The sequence below is a fragment of the Sinohyriopsis cumingii genome, chromosome 16 (genome assembly GCF_028554795.1).
Source record: "Sinohyriopsis cumingii isolate HCF-2022 chromosome 16, ASM2855479v2, whole genome shotgun sequence".
Lineage (NCBI taxonomy): Eukaryota > Metazoa > Mollusca > Bivalvia > Unionida > Unionidae > Sinohyriopsis > Sinohyriopsis cumingii.
Window position 1 is genome coordinate 9,924,024 of NC_142976.1, and position 18,571 is coordinate 9,942,594.

The following is an 18,571-nucleotide window of genomic DNA, read 5'->3' on the forward strand; positions in this document are numbered from 1 at the left end:
CAATTTTACTTAACCTTACCCAGTGACAGTTCCATGGAGGTGTTTCCCCACAACACGTTGTGCTGTTACACGGCCAAATTACCTCAGGCCATCCCCTTAGATCACGAAGCCCATTGGGAAGTGGCTTTAGTGGAAATCATTCACCCGACCCAAGTCCTCAATGTCATTCCCAATCAAAATTTTTTTCATGTGGAAGTTCATGACGAGTCATTGCAACAGGAGTTGAATAAGAAAGTCATATATGACAATAAAACCTATAATGAGAAAACTCAAAGGTGGACCTACCACTTTTTCATTCCCCCAGGTTATTATTTCAGTGGTCAACATTTGGTCAACATCATATCTGCCAAGTTTAATGGCGTGTTTGGGAAAGCTTTGGAGCATGTCAACAAAAGTGTCACCATGGAGTACCACAAAGTAGCTCGTCGCTTCTCGATGAAATTTGAGCGGAGTAAAATCATGTCCATTTTATTTTGTCCTGAATTGTTTGACATGTTGGGCGGAGACATGAACCTGAGAATGAGCATACTCAAGAACAACGAATTACCCATCGTTTACGACAACGAGTCTTTTAGCAAGTTATTTCGTACCCCAGTAGAACTGAACCAAGGACTGAATTTGATGTTCGTGTACTCCGATGTGGTGGAATACAACGTGGTGGGACACACCTCCGTGCCGTTACTGCGTGTCATTCCTTTCAAAGTGGATTCTGCCGCAAACGCTGACGAGGAAGGTGGAAACACTTACCACGTTCACCGCGAATTTGTCCATCCTCATTATTTGCCGGTCAGCAAGTCGTATTTGGACACGGTCAACATTACTATAAAAGGAGATCTGGGACAAAATATTCCATTCACCAAAGGAAAAGTCACGGTGAAACTCCATTTTCGAAAACGGTTCTCTCACGATTCGTAAGCAAGTCATGTATCCAGTGTACCAAGGGGTTGCACGACAGCGAGGACACGGTTTAGGAGACATGTTAAAATCGGCCTTTCGTTCGGTGGCCCCGGTGTTGAAACCGATGGTGACACGCGGATTGCACGCCTTGAAAGATGCGGCACTGACGCAAGGCAAAGAATTTCTCCAAAATGTCATCATCGACAAACAAAACCCTAAAGAAGCCTTCATGAGGGCAGGCAAAAATGTCCTGCTGCAAACGGGTAAAGACATTTTAGGCCGACGAGACACACCTATAAATGCCCTGCACGCTACCGAGTCAGGCATTCAGCAAGGACAAGGCAGAAAGAGACGACGAAGAAAACACCCTTTCACCAGACTTCAAGCTAGAAAAGCCAAGAAAAGAAGAACCGTTCGAGACTTAGACGTTTTCGATTATTGAGACACAGAAAAAATGATGCACCGAGAGTCATGTGCTTGTTCCAAGACGGAACTGGATATGTTTGCCATGCCCCCCACGATGATGACGATGCAAGAATCCCAGTGGGTGGAATTTCATCCCGTCTCCTCTTTGACGGATTCCGCTCCCATCGAGTTCGAAATCAAAGGACAACCCGAAGATTACATCGATCTGAATAGCAGTTACCTGTATTTGAAAGTCAAAGTGATCAAAACTGACAACACCAATCCTGGAGCCAATGATAGGGTAGCGCCCGTCAACAATTTCATGCATTCCTTGTTCAGCGAAGTGGACTTGTACTTGAATAACAAACTGGTCAGCAGCAGCATGGATACTTACCCATATCGTGCCTACTTGGAAAATCTCTTGACGTACGGAAAAGAAGCCAAGAATACTCATCTGGATGCTTGCGTGGTATGGAAACCTGACAAGGCAGGTGCAGGCACGTTTAGCGACACAGCCCTGACAGAAGATGACAATCCTCACAATGTGGGGTTTAACACACGTAGAACTAAAATTTTGCAAGGACGTAGTTTAGAACTGATGGATCGTTTGCATTTGGACATGTGGTTACAAGAAAAGTATTTACTGAACGGAGTTGATATTCGCCTGAGACTGAATCGTAGCACTGCCGCTTTCCATTTGATGGCCCATGCCAACGAATACAAAACTGTTATCCAAGAAGCCAGACTTTACGTACGCCGTGTGGAAGTGTTACCTAAAGTGGGAAACGACATCAGTCAGACGTTGAGCAGAACGACCGCCAAGTATCCCATAAGACGTGTGGAAGTGAAAACGTTCACCATTCCTGTTGGACAGCGATCCATGATCGAAGATCATCTGTTCCAAGGACAGTTACCCAAGCGTTTGATCGTTGGTATCGTCAGGAATTCAGCTTTCAATGGACTTCATAACGAAAATCCTTTTGAGTTTCGACACTCTAGCGTGTCCAAAATCGAAGTCAGTCGTGACGGCAAGACCTTGTGTACACGACCCTTTGAGCCTAACTTTGCCCAGAACAATTACTTGAGATCGTACTTGTCCCTGTACGAAGCCACCGGACAGTTAGGAACCAATACCAGTCACGGTATTACGTACGAAGATTATGCAGGAGGCTATGCTTTGTGGGCCTTTGATTTCACTCCAGACCAAGGCAGCGACGAGGGACATTTCCACCCTATAAAATCTGGCCAGATTCGTGTGGAAATTCAGTTTGCAAATCGAGACCCTGCTGATCCAACGTTGAACGTGATCCTGTATGCAGAATTTGACAATACGATAGAAATCAACAGTTTGAGAGAAGTCATTCTAGATTACTAGAAGCCATGGAAGACTGTTATCCCTCTTTACCTAGTGAAGAAACTTTGGACATGAAATGTGAGGAGACCGTGGAAGGAGAATCCCAAGACAAAGACGAAGAAATTGTCATGATGAAGTCGAGATGGCCAGAACAAGAAGCCCATTTAGTCTCCTGTTTTGCCAAACACTTGGTCGACAAAATGACGGAATTGATCAAGAAAAATTGTTATGGATGTCAAAACGATCATCCCAGTCAAATTCAACACGATAAATGCCTGATGTTGAGTCAAGAAGAAAAATTGGACGAGTATCTGGACGAAGCTTGGAGTCTCATCTCAAACAAAGACGTGTTGCACCAGTGGTATAAAGACTTGCGTGAACATTCTTGTCCACCATTAACCACTCAAGAGATCCATCGTATCGAAGCTCTCCTGAATCAGAGTGAGGAAACAGAACGAATAACCGTTTATTCGTCAGACATTTTCAAGCAAAAAGTCAGGATCGAATTGACGACTTATTATTACCTGTGAAGAAGAAAAAAAACACAAATCAATGGATACCTGGGAACTTTATTACCTTTTGAACCATAGTTCGTATACGGCTTCTTGGAATCCTGTCGTCTGTGCTAAAGATGAACTCCCTCATCGCAAACCTAAAGACCATCAAGCTTACGTGATCAACACGGACGAAAGTCATCTCCCAGGAACCCACTGGGTAGCCGTCTACTTTCCTCAAGAAGGATGTGTGGAATATTTCGATTCGTACGGATTGCCCCCTTTGGAAGACGATATCATCGACTTTATGAGAAGAAATGCTCAAACCACCCGATTCAATAACGTGAAATTACAAGGCACAGATTCCTTGGTGTGTGGACAGTACTGTGTGTATTTTCTGCATCATCGCAGCCTGGGCTATTCCTTAGAACATTTAGTGACTCATTTTGATCCTCGTTCTTCTGCTAGAAACGATGTGAAAGTAGATCGATGGTTTTGTGACCATTATGCTTATCTTTTGTCTCAAGCTAGGAAACGTAGTGTCCATCAATGGCCTAATGATTTCCAACAGTGGAAATCACAATTTCATTCACAACGTTGTCAGCCCTGTTCAAAAAGTAGTTAGTATTTGAAGAAAAAAATGTTTGTGATTTGAAAAAAAAAATGGTTTGATGTTATAGTGTTGGATTATTGTTAAAAATGTTAGAAATGTTGTTGTTTAGTGTTAAGTGATTTTTGAATAAAAAATGTTGTGTTTTGAAAAAATGCTTTTGTCTTTTGTTTAGCTATAAGAATGTTGAATTGATGCTCTTTCATTTCTTACTATCCCTCTCATGACAATCACTGAACGTTGCGACTCGAAAACCGTGTGGGGGATGTTTTCCTTCACGTCCGCGCTTTCACTTTAAGAACCGGGGTTGTTTCCAGTCTAACCATCCATTGTCGACTCATCCTCCTACGAAGATGTGCTCCAAACTAGCTAAGCTCAACGAAGCCTACGTGAATTTGCATAGGGTCAGACACAGTCTGATACCGAAGCCAGAAGAAATAGAGAATGTGAGAATGTTAAAAATCACTGAAGACCTGATAGAAGAGCTCTTCAGAGAAGAAGTGAACAGGGAGAAAGAAGAATGGACAGAGAAGTACAGACTTCAAAAACAGCAACAACAACAACAACAACAACAACAACAGCAGCAGCAACCTGAACCTGACAGAGGCTTTGTCGATTGCCGTATCGACACCAAAGAGTTCTTCTTCTCTTTCCGAAGAAGCAGACCTATCGCCAGAAATTCTATCCTCAGAGGACATCGCATTCTTAGAAACTAAAAAAGAATGCCATAGCAAACAAAAAAACAGCCCTTTTCAGGGCTACCCCAATACTCTAGAAAAGAAGTAACGATCGATTTGCCAATGTGTGTGTGTGTAGGTAGAGTAGTGCGAAAATAAACACTAACTCTTTTTAAAAATGTGAGGGTATGTGTTGGTGTGTTAGTGTTTGTAAGAGCTCAAGTAAGTTGGTGTGGATAGTAGATTAAAATGATATCTTTTCTTAGTGTTTGAGGTGTATATTTGGAGTTAGATTGAATTGCTTTGCGTATGTGGATAGTCTATTGAAGTGATTTATAAAAAAATTTTAAAATAGTGATGGGTAGCATAAAAAAGTGAGTGAGTGTTTCTTTTAGGTCCGCGCGTTGTTGTTGTTTCTTGGTCATGATCTAGGTAAGATGAATTTTATGTTATTAGGGGGATGTTTTCCTTCACGTCCGCGCTTTCAGTATAAATTGAAACTCGTTCGGCAGTCCAGCTACCCTTGTTGATTGATCAACACCAAAAAATGAACACGAGACTTGAGAAACTGTTGGAGCTTCATGTGCATCTGGAATATGCCAGGCGCATATTAAATGAACTGGCCGCGGAAGCCATTGTCGAGGAGGGAAGGATAAGAGAGGAGGAAAGAAGAAACAAAGAAGAGGAGGAGAGAAGATATAAAGAAGAAGAAGAAAGAAGATATAAAGAGGAAAGAAGAAACAAAGAAGAGGAGGAGGAAAAGGAGAGAAGAAATTTCAAAATCCCAGAGAGCGAAAATTGGGATTCTGAAGCGACATATCCTGCCTCTGCTCTCTCCCCCCAAAAGGTAAAAAGTAACTGGGGGATAAGATGTGTATGTGGCGCCAGGCCTGGAAGGTGCCACCATTAACCAGGTGTCCATGAAGTTCCAAACAAAAACAGCCCTTTTCAGGGCTACCCAATACTCTAGAAAAGAAATAACTATTAATTTGCCAATGTGTGTAGGTAGAATAGTGTGTATATAAACACTAACTCTTATTTTAGATAGTGTGAGGGTATGAGTTTGTGTGTTTGTGTTTGTAAGAGCTCAGGTATGTTAGTGTGAATAGTAGATTATCGGTTTCTTAGCGTATGTGAAGAGTATAGTTAGGGTTTTATTATATGAAATGAGAAAGTAGGGGGATGTTTTCCTTCACGTTCGCGCGATGTTGGGTCATCATCTAGGTAAGATCCATTTTATGTTTTAGGGGGATGTTTTCCTTCACGTTCGCGCTTTTCGTATAAGAAGCCACAGTGCTCGTTGTTCAAACCATTCTGCAAAGAATACAAAGAAGATGGCTTCTAACCAAATGGACAAAATGGAAAAATTGCAAAACGTCCTCGACAATTTAGGAATGATAGAGCAAATGTTGGTTAACCTAAACGAGGATCACTATTCATATAGTCCCCATCGAGTGAAGATGGAGATAAACAATTTACGAAAAATGAAGGTAATCATCAGTGATCTGTTGAAAGAAATAAAGGAGGAGAAGGAGGATGAAGAGGAAAAGATAAGAATAAGAACATGGAACGAAAAAATTGAAAAAGAAGAGGAAAATGAGAAGAGGAAGAAAGAAGAGGAGGAGGAAGAGAAGAAAGAAGAGAAGGAGAAAAAAAAGAAGAGAAAGAGTGTTGGAGATAAAATAAGAAGTTGGTGGAGGAAAAGAAGAAATTAGAAGAAGAAAACCCAAAGGCCCTTTTCAGGGCCCCCATATATCTCGAAAAGAGATAGTCTTTGAATTGCCTACCCCTTTTTAAAAAAATTTTTTATTTTTTTATTTTTTAAAAAAAATCCTATATTCAATTTCCCTTGACGCTAGATTGACCCACGATTTATTCCCATGTTAAATTCCCCTTGTCGCTAGAGTGACCCACGATTTATTCCCATGTTAAATTCCCTTGTCGCTAGAGTGACCCACGATTTTTCTCCATGTTAAATTTCCATTGTCGCTAGAGTGACCCAGGGGTCTCTGTAATGCTAATTCCCATTGTCGCTAGGGTGCCCCACTTCACTACTATCATAAATCTAATTTAAAAAAGAAAGAATTAGACGATGTGATTTATAAGTTACAGTCAGGTATTCTGTGAACGTGAAGTACTGCTTAGATCGCGTGCTCCAGACACGATTTGCACCCGACCCTAAGATTTTGATAGCGTGGCGGGGATGGGTAGGTTTGCTTGACAGGTCTAAATCCCGCTATCGTTAGGTTTCGAGTCCGACGTTATGTCAAATAATGTACAGAGACGCCCTTATTTAAGTAGTCCACGTTAATTCACATTATTTGCAGACAGAAAAAATGATAATGGCATTTCTAATGACGTCTACATTTAATATTATGAAAATTTTCAATTCAATTATCGTGTCATCCAAACCTGCATCAAAAAATCAAAGAGATATTTATTAGCTTCTTGTAACCTTTACATTTTCAAGCAGGGTTACATTAGAGACCAAACGATAATTTTGAAATAGCAACCTTATGTCGTACCACTATGATACAAAGTGTATGTGTGTGTGTATGTATGTATGTATGTATGTATGTATGTGTGTGTGTGTCTGTGTGTGTATATGTATGCATGCATGTGTGTATGTGTGAGAGAGAGAGAGAGAGAGAGAGACCTGCTTTCTGTTTTCGTTTCACTCTAGACTGTAGAATAATAAATATATCCAATCCGCAGTTCCGGTATTCGACAATGTATACTATCATCCGTTGGATAATGTGAAGTTTGCAACATAAGATATACTCAAAATGAAAAGAAGTGGTATGATTTTATCATGTAGTTTGAGTTTAAACCTCGAAGATTTTGAATATATTGAAACAGCGGTGCATTTTCTTCACATATAACGCAGATGGCGGTGACCGAAGTTTTCAAGGTTACCTGTCCAATAGTACCATTCCGGTAGATCACAACATTAGACAGACCTGATTCGAACAATATCAACCCTGCTAGATTACAACTGCATCATTCACACTAGATCTTACAATTTTATGGACGACCTTCCAAAGAATTACATGTAAAAATGAGCTGCTGTTGTACCGTCTTATGGTGTACGTTACTTGGAATCACCTATTTGCTGGCATTGGACTTTTCCTGATAGTGCTAAAAAAAGTAACATGACGCCGTGATGGCAAAACCCATTGAGTTCACTCTTGGTAGATATGAACGTAGAAAGTAATCAACAAGGATATGAATTACGTTTGGTTGATATGCGCTTTCTACAATTCTGGAGACATACCACCACGACCAGCATAAACAATACGCAAACAAACCAACCAAAACAAAACAAATTACAGCAACCAAAAACCTGTGTATGAACATACGAACGGATAATATAGCAATATATAAAGCCAAGCACGTGCCACAAAATATGCTTGCTACCCCGTGTTAGAGGGACAGGTAAAAGTTCCAAGATTACTAGACACATGCACGGACACAAAGAAAAGCTACAACACAACATCTACTACCTTTCATGCACTACAAGCATGAATACGTGTATGACAAATTTGTATATACGAATTCACATGGATATGCCTACAGGAATGATGAACACTGAATATTTAATTGTTTGATTTCATCCTTGCAGTAAAAACGTGCACGCTTGTATGACAAATTTGTATATACGACTTCACATAGATATGCCTACAGGAATGAAAACACTGGATATTTAGTTTTATTTTTATTTCATCCGTGAAATCGTTCTGTCATGAAAGGGTTTATATATATATATATATATATATATATATATATATATATATATATATATATATATATATATATATATAATTTTTTTTTTGATTTAGCATTTGCAGTTTCTTAAAACTGCATGCATCACATTAGGAACATACGTATTGCCCTGCTCTGGTCGTATAAAACGTTAAGATGATAGATAGGAATTGGTTTGTTTTTAATTAAATAGGCGTCATTTTTGTTTGTTCTCAGAAAAGAAAGTTCATGTATACTCAAAATATTTAACTTTTTTTTAATGAGTTATGAAGTATAATATTTCAGGATGTGTTTTTGGGAGGCATTATAAACAGTTGTTGTAGGTTTCGACTCACAGAATCACACCATGCAATATTGTAATAGTAAAATAAAATTTTGTCGAACATAATGATATCTTTCTATGGAACAATGACTCTAAATTTACAAAACAGCCGAAGATAAAAGTAAACATATTCCATTTTAAGCAGTTATCCACTCTACACCGACCAAATATATTATAATTAGTCACCATTTGTAAGCTGATACTATCGTACAAACAATATATTTATGCTTAGTCACGATTACTACTCTTTTGGCAGTGGCACGTGTAACTTTTGTTTTGTCTGTATTAGGTAGGATTCCACTGTCAATACACTGAAGGTCATTTAGTGCACGTTGGAGTTCACTTTCATCTCATGAGGCTGTTATCATATACAGAAAGGTCAACTGCCTATAGAGTATTTCCTTCCTATAGTTAGTAGTGGCTCTTTTGATAAAAACTAGGAATAGAGATGAATTTGAAAATGACCCTTGTGGCTCTCCTATTTTTTCAGTTTGTGTTTTTCTTGAGAAAGACCACCATTAGGTGATATTACTGAGACACGTTATTTAAGCATGTTTCAAACCAGGTAATAGTTCGTTAGCTATGTTAAAAAGATGAATTTTGATGTCCCAGTAGATCGATGCCTTTCAGAAGTCAAGTAATATTGTTCGATCCATTTTTCCATTCGTCGTATAAGGATCTTGACCACTTTTCTAGCATTGATAATCGAGTGATTTTGTCTGAAATAGAGTGTTTCCTATGAGTGATTTTGTCTGAAATAGAGTGTTTCGTACTCAAAAGATATGTGTTAGTCGAGCATGTGCATGGTGTACTCAAACAGAACAATACAGCATCTTTTGTGCAAAGTGTTCTATATGAGGGATACCACTCTTTAATGACTATTCTGATGTTCAAAAACTTGTTTGTGCAGGCAGCTGTTAGTACCATTTTATATGTCTTTAGTATGACTCGGCCAGAGATCGAACCCACGACCAACCGCACCTGAGGCTATATAGTACAAATTGTTAGTACAAATAGTGAGTTGGTACAAATATTAAGTTAGTGCAAATGGTAAGTTAGATAGATAGTACAAATGATAATTTCTGAGAGCAAAATATGCAATGAGCAGAATGTGAAACTCCATCCACCCGTTAACACGGGGTGATCAATCGTTTTCTCATATTTTTAAAGCAGTATGTATGCATGTATGTATACATGTAGGTAGGTAGGTAGGTAGGTAAGTAGGTAGGTAGGTATGTAGGTAGGTAAGTAGGTAGGTAGGTAGGTACTTACGTACGTACGTATGGATGCATGCATGCGTGCGTGCGTGCGTGTGTGTGTCTGTGTGTGTGAGAGAGAGAGAGAGAGAGAGAGAGAGAGAGACCTGCTTTCTATTTCTTTTCACTCTAGACTGTAGAATAATAAATATATCCAATCCGCAGCTCCGGTATTCGACAATGTATACTATCATCCGTTGGATAATGTGAAGTTTGCAACATAAGATATACTCAAACGAAAAGAAGGGGTATGATTTTCTCATGCAGTTTGAGTTTAAACCTCGAAGATTTTGAATATATTGAAACAGCGATGCATTTTCTTCACATATAACGCAGATGGCGTGACTTAATACCGAAGTTTTCAAGGTTACCTGTCCAATAGTACCATTCCGGTAGATCACAACATTAGACAGACCTGATTCGAACAATATCAACCCTGCTAGATTACAACTGCATCATTCACACTAGATCTTACAATTTTATGGACGACCTTCCAAAGAATTACATGTAAAAATGAGCTGCTGTTGTACCGTCTTATGGTGTACGTTACTTGGAATCACCTATTTGCTGGCATTGGACTTTTCCTGATAGTGCTAAAAAAAGTAACATGACGCCGTGATGGCAAAACCCATTGAGTTCACTCTTGGTAGATATGAACGTAGAAATTAATCAATAAGGATATGAATTACGTTTGGTTGATATGCGCTTTCTACAGTTCTGGAGACATACCACCACGACCAGCATAAACAATACGCAAACAAACCAGCCAAAACAAAACAAATTACAGCAACCAAAAACCTGTGTATGAACATACGAACGGATAATATAGCAATATATAAAGCCAAGCACGTGCCACAAAATATGCTTGCTACCCCATGTTAGAGGGACAGGTAAAAGTTCCAAGATTACTAGACACATGCACGGACACAAAGAAAAGCTACAACACAACATATACTACCTTTCATGCAATACAAGCATAAACACGTGTATGACAAATTTGTATATACGAATTCACATAGATATGCCTACAGGAATGAAAACACTGGATATTTAGTTTTGTTATTTTTATTTCATCCGTGCAATCGTTCTGTCATGAAAGGGTTTATATATATATATATATCTTTTTTGATTTAGCATTTGCAGTTTTTTAAAACTGCATGCATTACATTAGGAACATGCGTATTGTCCTGCTCTGGTCGTATAAAACGTTAAGATGATAGATAGGAATTGATTTGTTTTTAATTAAATAGGCGTCATTTTTGTTTGTTCTCAGAAAAGAAAGTTCATGTATACGCAAAATATTTAACTTTTTATGAATGAGTTATGAAGTATAATATTTCAGGATGTATTTTTGGGAGGCATTATAAACAGTTGTTGTAGGTTTCGACTTATAGAATCACACCATGCAATATTGTAATAGTAAAATAAAATTTTGTCGAACATAATGATATCTTTCTATGGAACAATGACTCTAAATTTACAAAACAGCCGAAGATAAAAGTATACATATTCCACTTTAAGCAGTTATCCACTCTACACCGACCAAATACATTATTATTAGTCACCATTTGTAAGCTGATACTATCGTACAAACAATATATGTATGCCTAGTCACGATTACCACTGTTTTGGCAGTGGCACGTGAAACTTTTGTTTTGTCTGTATTAAGTAGGATTCCACTGTCAATACACTGAAGGTCATTTAGTGCACGTTGGAGTTCACCTTTATCTCATGAGGCTGTTGTCATATACAGAAAGGTCAACTGCCTATAGAGTATTTCCTTCCTATAGTTAGTAGTGGCTCTTTTGATAAAAACTAGGAATAGAGATGAATTTGAAAATGACCCTTGTGGCTCTCCTATTTTTTCAGTTTGTGTTTTTCTTGAGAAAGACCACCATTAGGTGATATTACTGAGACACGTTATTTAAGCATGTTTCAAACCAGGTAATAGTTCGTTAGCTACGTTGAAAAGATGAATTTTGATGTCCCAGTAGATCGATGCCTTTCAGAAGTCAAGTAATATTGTTCGATCCATTTTTCCATTCGTCGTATAAGGATCTTGACCACTTTTCTAGCATTGATAATCGAGTGATTTTGTCTGAAATAGAGTGTTTCCTACGAGTGATTTTGTCTGAAATAGAGTGTTTCGTACTCAAAAGATATGTGTTAGTCGAGCATGTGCATGGTGTACTCAAGCAGAACAATACAGCATCTTTTGTGCAACGTGTTCTATGTGAGGGATACCACTCTTTAATGACTATTCTGATGTTCAAAACTTGTTTGTGCAGGCAGCTGTTAGTACCATTTTATATGTCTTTGGTATGACTCGGCCAGAGATCGAACCCACGACCAACCGCACCTGAGGCTATATAGTACAAATTGTGAGTACAAATAGTGAGTTGGTACAAATATTAAGTTAGTGCAAATGGTAAGTTAGATAGATAGTACAAATGATAATTTCTGAGAGCAAAAGATACAATAAGCAAAATGTGAAACTCCATCCACCCGTTAACACGGGGTGATCAATCGTTTTCTCATATTTTTTAAGCAATATGTATGTATGTATGTATGTATGTATGTATGTATGTATGTATGTATGTATGTGGGTAGGTAGGTAAGTAGGTAGGTAGGTAGGTAGGTACTTACGTATGTATGTATGTATGTATCTATGTATGTATGTATGTATGCATGTTGGTGTTTATGTATGACTTATTTCATATTAGTGTTCTAGTTTATATTAATAAAAAAATCCACGAATGTACTAATTTTCGGACAACTGAATGCATACACCTTTACAAGGAGATGATATGATAACACACACACACACATATGTGTGTGTGTGTGTGTGTGTGTGTGTGTGTGTATGTGTGTGTGTGTATAATTAAAGAAGTAAATACATACAAATAGGCTGAGCTAGTTTTGAAGAAAATTTGACCCCCCCCAAAAAAAATAAAAAATAAAGGATTGGAGTTTCGAATGCATTACCCTTGTCTGACAAACTTTACATATGGCATTGTAGTTAAAGTAATGTGCAAGAAATGTAAGCTAATAATGCTTCTTTCTACGGATTTCATATGATTTCGTCCTCAACGTAATTCTGAATAACAAAAACCCATACATCTTCGAAACGATTATCTGGCGCGAATCCCGTATCGGTTCGATTTATTGCTGAATTGGAAACGTATATATATTTTGAAGCCAGTACTGTATGACACGTCTATTCGGTGGCAGATTGGACGAATTGTACATTTCAACGACTAAGTGCGTAAAAGTGGGACTGAGAAATACGTATAAGAAATGCTAATTTACATTCTGTCAGGGACAATGTTATTGCAGATAGTGTAAGTTTGTATGTGTGTGTATTTAGCAACTAATCAAACACAATGTTTTTGTTGCACAATTTCGGTGTGTTTATCAAGAGTCGGTTAGACACTTGTGTCTATATTACATATTGTGATACTGTGGCTTATGGGATTTTATTCTATAATTTTAGTATCGTGTGTGCTTTGAATCAAAACATCGACTCCTGTTAGGTTCTCCAGTCGCACAGAAGAGCGAAATCGTTTGAGGAGAGAAAGAATACGTACTCTCTTGCCATAGTTCTTTTGTTCATTTAGAGAATAGAAATAACCACGCGTGTGAAGGAAAATTGTCAACGTGTCTGTTCAACAGTAAGCAATGTTTATTTTACTGCTGTATGAATCAAAACGAAGCTGAGAATCGGAATAATTACACGCAATTACCTGCAAAACGTCTGAGTAATTATATGTAATTACCTGTCAAACACCTGACATTTGAACCTCTCCGGTGGCCTAGTTGTTAGAGCATCCACCTCGGATGCAGGAGGTCGTGGGTTCGATTCCCGGCCGAGTCATATAAACGACTTATAAAAAGGGTACTTGCATATGCCTCGCTTGGCGCCCAGCATTAAGAGGTTAGTGTTAGGACTGGCCGGTTAGGTGTCAGGATAATGTGACTGGGTGGGACATCATGCTACATGTCTGCGGCGTGATGCCCCAGTGCTAGACATCATTATAAACTGTCACACTGCAGACATCGTAGAGATACGACTGAATTGTTTTTAAAGCTACGTTAAAAATCCGAATCACACACACACACACACATACACACACACACACATGAGCACGTAACCAGCGTTAGGGTGACATATGTCACATAACAGCATTAGGGTGACAGAATGACATCATGTTGTGTTATGAAACAGTAGCACATATTTGTATTTGAATTCATCAAAATAAATTATAATTCTTATTATCAAGCTTCAATATTCATGTTTAAAACAAAAAAAAAAAATCATTTTTGAGTATAAACACATACATATCGCCTTAATACTGCGTCGCCGTAATGCCTACACACAACTGTGATAGTCAAAACATCCTTATGGCGACAAACTTTCACACACATATTCTGTCTAGTCCAGCATTAAGGCAACAACGTTCTAATGTCCTAATTGCCATACCAAACACAACAGAAAACTAACATTATATTTTAAGATCATCAGAGTCTTAAATATATGCCTTTTAAAACTGTATTACGTATGTGCATCCACATCCATATGCCCACATAATCTTCACACACATATTGTGTCTAATCCAGCATTAAGGCGACAGTGTTTCTAATGGCCGTATTGCCATGCCAAACAAAACAAAGAAATACAATTATATTTTTAAGGTGATCAAAATCATAAATATATGCCTTTTAAAACTGTATTACAACGTCTGCTTATCCATTTGGAATCGCTTTTAAGTTTAACTTTTGTTTTTTAAATCCCCTTCCCCCCCCCCATGCCGCAATATAAGAAAAAGCTTGTATGTGTATGTGTGAGTTACCCAGGCTGGTTCCTCTAGCTAATGGGGATGTTCATCCGACCAACGACCATTCCCTATGGCGGATCCCCTTCCTCCTGTTGTTTATGTGATTGTCTATGCCCTGTGTTTGCTATATGTATATTTGCTATAGTGTTTGTATGCTATAGATGTTATTGTAAGGACGGCATTATGTGATATCATTCCCCTGTTGTATACTTGTTTTTTTAAATAGGAACATTTTCCTTTCTGGACTTCTTTTTGGTTCTTTATTGCTTTTAAATGTCTTTAAGAATGAGAGACGTTTATGTATTCTATCAAAAGGTACAAAATGCAAAGAAAACCCTAAACTGTATTTTTCTGTTTGCTTGTTGTAAGTTTCTCTCTCATTCTTTTAATATTATTCGAGGGCACTTTGCCTAGCCTGATATAGGCCACTTTGCCTAGCCTGATATAGGCCACTTTGCCTAGCTGATATAGGGCACTTTGCCTAGCCTGATATAGGCCACTTTGCCTAGCCTGATATAGGCCACTTTGCCTAGCCTGATATAGGGCACTTTGCCTAGCCTGATATAGGGCACTTTGCCTAGCCTGATATAGGGAGCTACATTACCATTACTTGATAATCGTGCTGCTCCTTATTTTAGGACATGGTCTTGTGGTGCCTCGAGTTTTCCTAAAGCTGGAAAAGAGGTCTAAAGAAAACAGGCCGAAAATCAAAATGAAAATAAAAAATAAAACGGTAGAAATTTCTCCCTTTACGTCTGTATGTTTGTGTGTGCGTGTGTTTGTTATTGGAAAATGTCAACCGAGCTGCATTAAGTGTCGTATGGCAGCAGGTTTTGACTTATCAAACATCAGTTCAGAGATAGAGGTTCGGAAAAATATGAGAATATATACCTGTGAAGCTATGTATGTAAAGAAAATTCGTGGAGCATTTTCGTGAAACTTTGTTGTTAAGATTTTTTTCATGATTAGTTGTAATAATAACGATAATATTAATAATGGATATATATATATATATATATATATATATATATATATATATATATATATATATATATATATATATATATATATATATATATATATATATATATATATATATATATATATATATATATATATATATATATATATATATATATATATATATATATATATAATTCTTCTTGACGTAAATGATTGTAATCGATGTATGGTTTTCGCTCACTGTTCTGCCTACTACTGTCCTGTAGTTACACACAACCGCCATCAAGCCTATAGGCCTGGTGATAGATGTTACCCGATCGATAGTAATTGTAATGCAATGGCTTCAAGAAAGTTTTGCAAATCCTACAGTGATTATTAAATGAGTAAAGAGAAAAGTAAAATAAAAACAAAACAAAACAAAACCATATGTTGGTCAAATCGAAAGAGATTTAGCAGGCAAGTGGATGCGTAGGTAGTATAAACATTCAATGCAAAATAGTTTTATTGTGGAAAAAAAATGAATATTTATTTTTTGTTTAAATATCCGATTGATATTTTAGTATCAAATGCTGATCTTTTCTTCTTTCAATAGCAACTGCTTTTTGAGAAGTTATACAACTACTGCATAAATGAATTATACATTTCCTTTTTCTTAATATTAGAGTACTTTCAACTTAATCTTGTACAGAGAAATAAACCACTTAAAACGGGGATATTTTAGGACGAGTAAACATTACGAGTACGCAGCACCGTTTTGAAAAATGACCGTCTTAACTTGAATCGCAAAGTGTCGATGATTTGTAGACGTCTGTCAGCTATAAATAGCACTGTAAAATGTTTAGTATGTTCTTTCTTTAAGATTTATGTGTGCTTGAGTCGGCATGAAATAATAATTTGCTGCTATACAGCTGGGTCGTGTTCAAATAATTTGGACCTCTAACAGAGTAGGATATTGCCTTCAACTTTATTTAATGTGCATTTTAGTCTAATGGTCCATGTAATTTATTTGCATATAAAACTATTTACATTAGTTTAATCTCATACGACGGAGTGCAAATATCGGACAAAGTTTGCACAGACTTGAGAGACCGTAACTTTTTCAGCTCAAATATGTCGCCGGAGAATCATGGATATAAAATTCCAGTTATAAATACTCCAAATATATATATATATATATATATATATATATATATATATATATATATATATATATATATATATATATATATATATATATATATATATTCAGCTTTAAAAAGGAACATGACAGTGCATCCTTTACATACAAATCAAGTAAATAATACTGATAACCGGTCCTTTCGTCCTCCACTTTACACCTTTTGTAGGTACATTTTACACACACACACACACACACACCTTTAGTAGGTACATTTTACACACACAGAGCTTTAGTAGGTACATTTTACACAGACTTTTCCTATGGTGCCCTTTCGAGGAATGTCAAGGCCCTTTTGAAATTTTGGAAACCCCCCTCTCCCAAACACTTGACCTGATCTGGCCCTGAAATGTATGTTATGTTAATATAGAGCAAAGAACACCAAACAGACATATAATATCTAGAAGGTCGATGTCTTTATTTACTTATTCACCAATCGCAAAATTTAAGCCCCGAGATACCGTAGCACTCCAGTAGAATTATTATGAACTTTTATGTTCAACTTCCAGTTTCAAACCTTGCCTTTGATTACTTAAGTCAGCGACTCTTTTCAATAATTTAGGCATCATTTGTTTACGTTAAAAGTTTCAACGAGCTATTATACGTCTTTATCTCATGAGTAAAACAAAGTTATTTATTACACAAATAATATATAACAATACTAACCAGCGTTCTCTACATGTATGTCCTTCGTACTTTCGAGGTCCTATTTGTCAACGGATTTACAATTTACGGAAAGAGAAAAATTGGTTATTATATAAATTAAGAACAAAATAAAATATTTGAATGTGTAAAACATTGATAACATTTTCATAAATCTCTTGATCTATAATACTTTTTTATATTATTTTTATGATTTATTTATTAAGTTTGTTCCATTTATGTATTCTTTACCAAACACAAATTTAAGATAACGCTATTTTTAACTACAGCTCGATTTTTGTTCGAACCAGTTTCGAAAAGTTGAGTGTGTTATGTCTTAACAAGAAATTTGATTCGAGATAAAAGAAATGAAAATAATCTTTTTATCTTAAATCAATTCAATGTATCTGCTAAAAATTTTTCATTAATTTTGAAAAAATAGGAAGCAATTTTAGAAATGTCGTCTTAATAGTTATTCACTGACGGTGGGAGAAAACACAACCTTAACACACGGTTCAGTTTTTGCATAACAATATTTAATAAAATCGTGTATATCTTGCATCAAAATTTCTAAATACTAGTTACCGATGATATTGTGATACATGTATACAATTCTGTAAGTGAATCAGTCAGCAAGCTAAGCTGCCTTATAATAGCACACATTAGGGTGACACAGATTTTGTCACCCTAATGCTACTGTCGCCATAATGACTACCCAGTGACAATGAACTGTCGCCGTAATGACGGTTTCGCTGTAACACACACACACACACACACACACACACACATGACATATGCTTTATTCCTCAGAAATCACAGAGATTATTCTGAACGATTTTAAAAAGTATTTTTGCTTTTTTCTCAAGATGTAATATTGTTAAAGATTCAGAATATGTATCAAGCTGTCAAATTTACATGTCATTCAAGCGTGCTAAGTAATGTTACTCATCCTGAGATGCAACTTCAATCCAATTTCATTAGTTCAGATTGCACAAGGTCAACTGTATTGAGAGTACAACGAGCGAACGCACGTTCTCACGAGCAAACAAAACGTCTAACAGTAAAACTCAGTGAATGTATAACTGAAATGTTCACAAATCTCTCAAGGGTGAAACTTATGTCATTGTGACCTCGTTTTTTGATGATGGTTTAAAATGAGTCCACAGTAATTTTAGTG

The 18,571-nt window shown here is 37.1% G+C and overlaps 2 protein-coding genes and 1 long non-coding RNA gene across 3 annotated transcripts in view; 1 reads left to right on the top strand and 2 right to left on the bottom strand.

Annotated features, from left to right (window-relative positions):
* Positions 1–7,484, bottom strand: part of LOC149779929 (uncharacterized) — a 43,727-nt gene extending 36,243 nt beyond the window's left edge. The window contains exon 1 of the long non-coding RNA XR_016414963.1: positions 7,354–7,484. This is a non-coding gene — a long non-coding RNA (uncharacterized LOC149779929). The remainder of the gene's footprint in view (positions 1–7,353) is intronic.
* Positions 1–7,512, bottom strand: part of LOC149779926 (rhomboid-related protein 2-like) — a 164,131-nt gene extending 156,619 nt beyond the window's left edge. The window contains exon 1 of the mRNA XM_089936628.1: positions 7,458–7,512. The gene's annotated coding sequence lies outside the window, so the exon portion shown is untranslated. The remainder of the gene's footprint in view (positions 1–7,457) is intronic.
* LOC149779927 (neuroendocrine convertase 2-like) overlaps positions 1–18,571 on the top strand; it is a 150,874-nt gene that overhangs the window by 79,810 nt on the left and 52,493 nt on the right. The window lies entirely within an intron of this gene.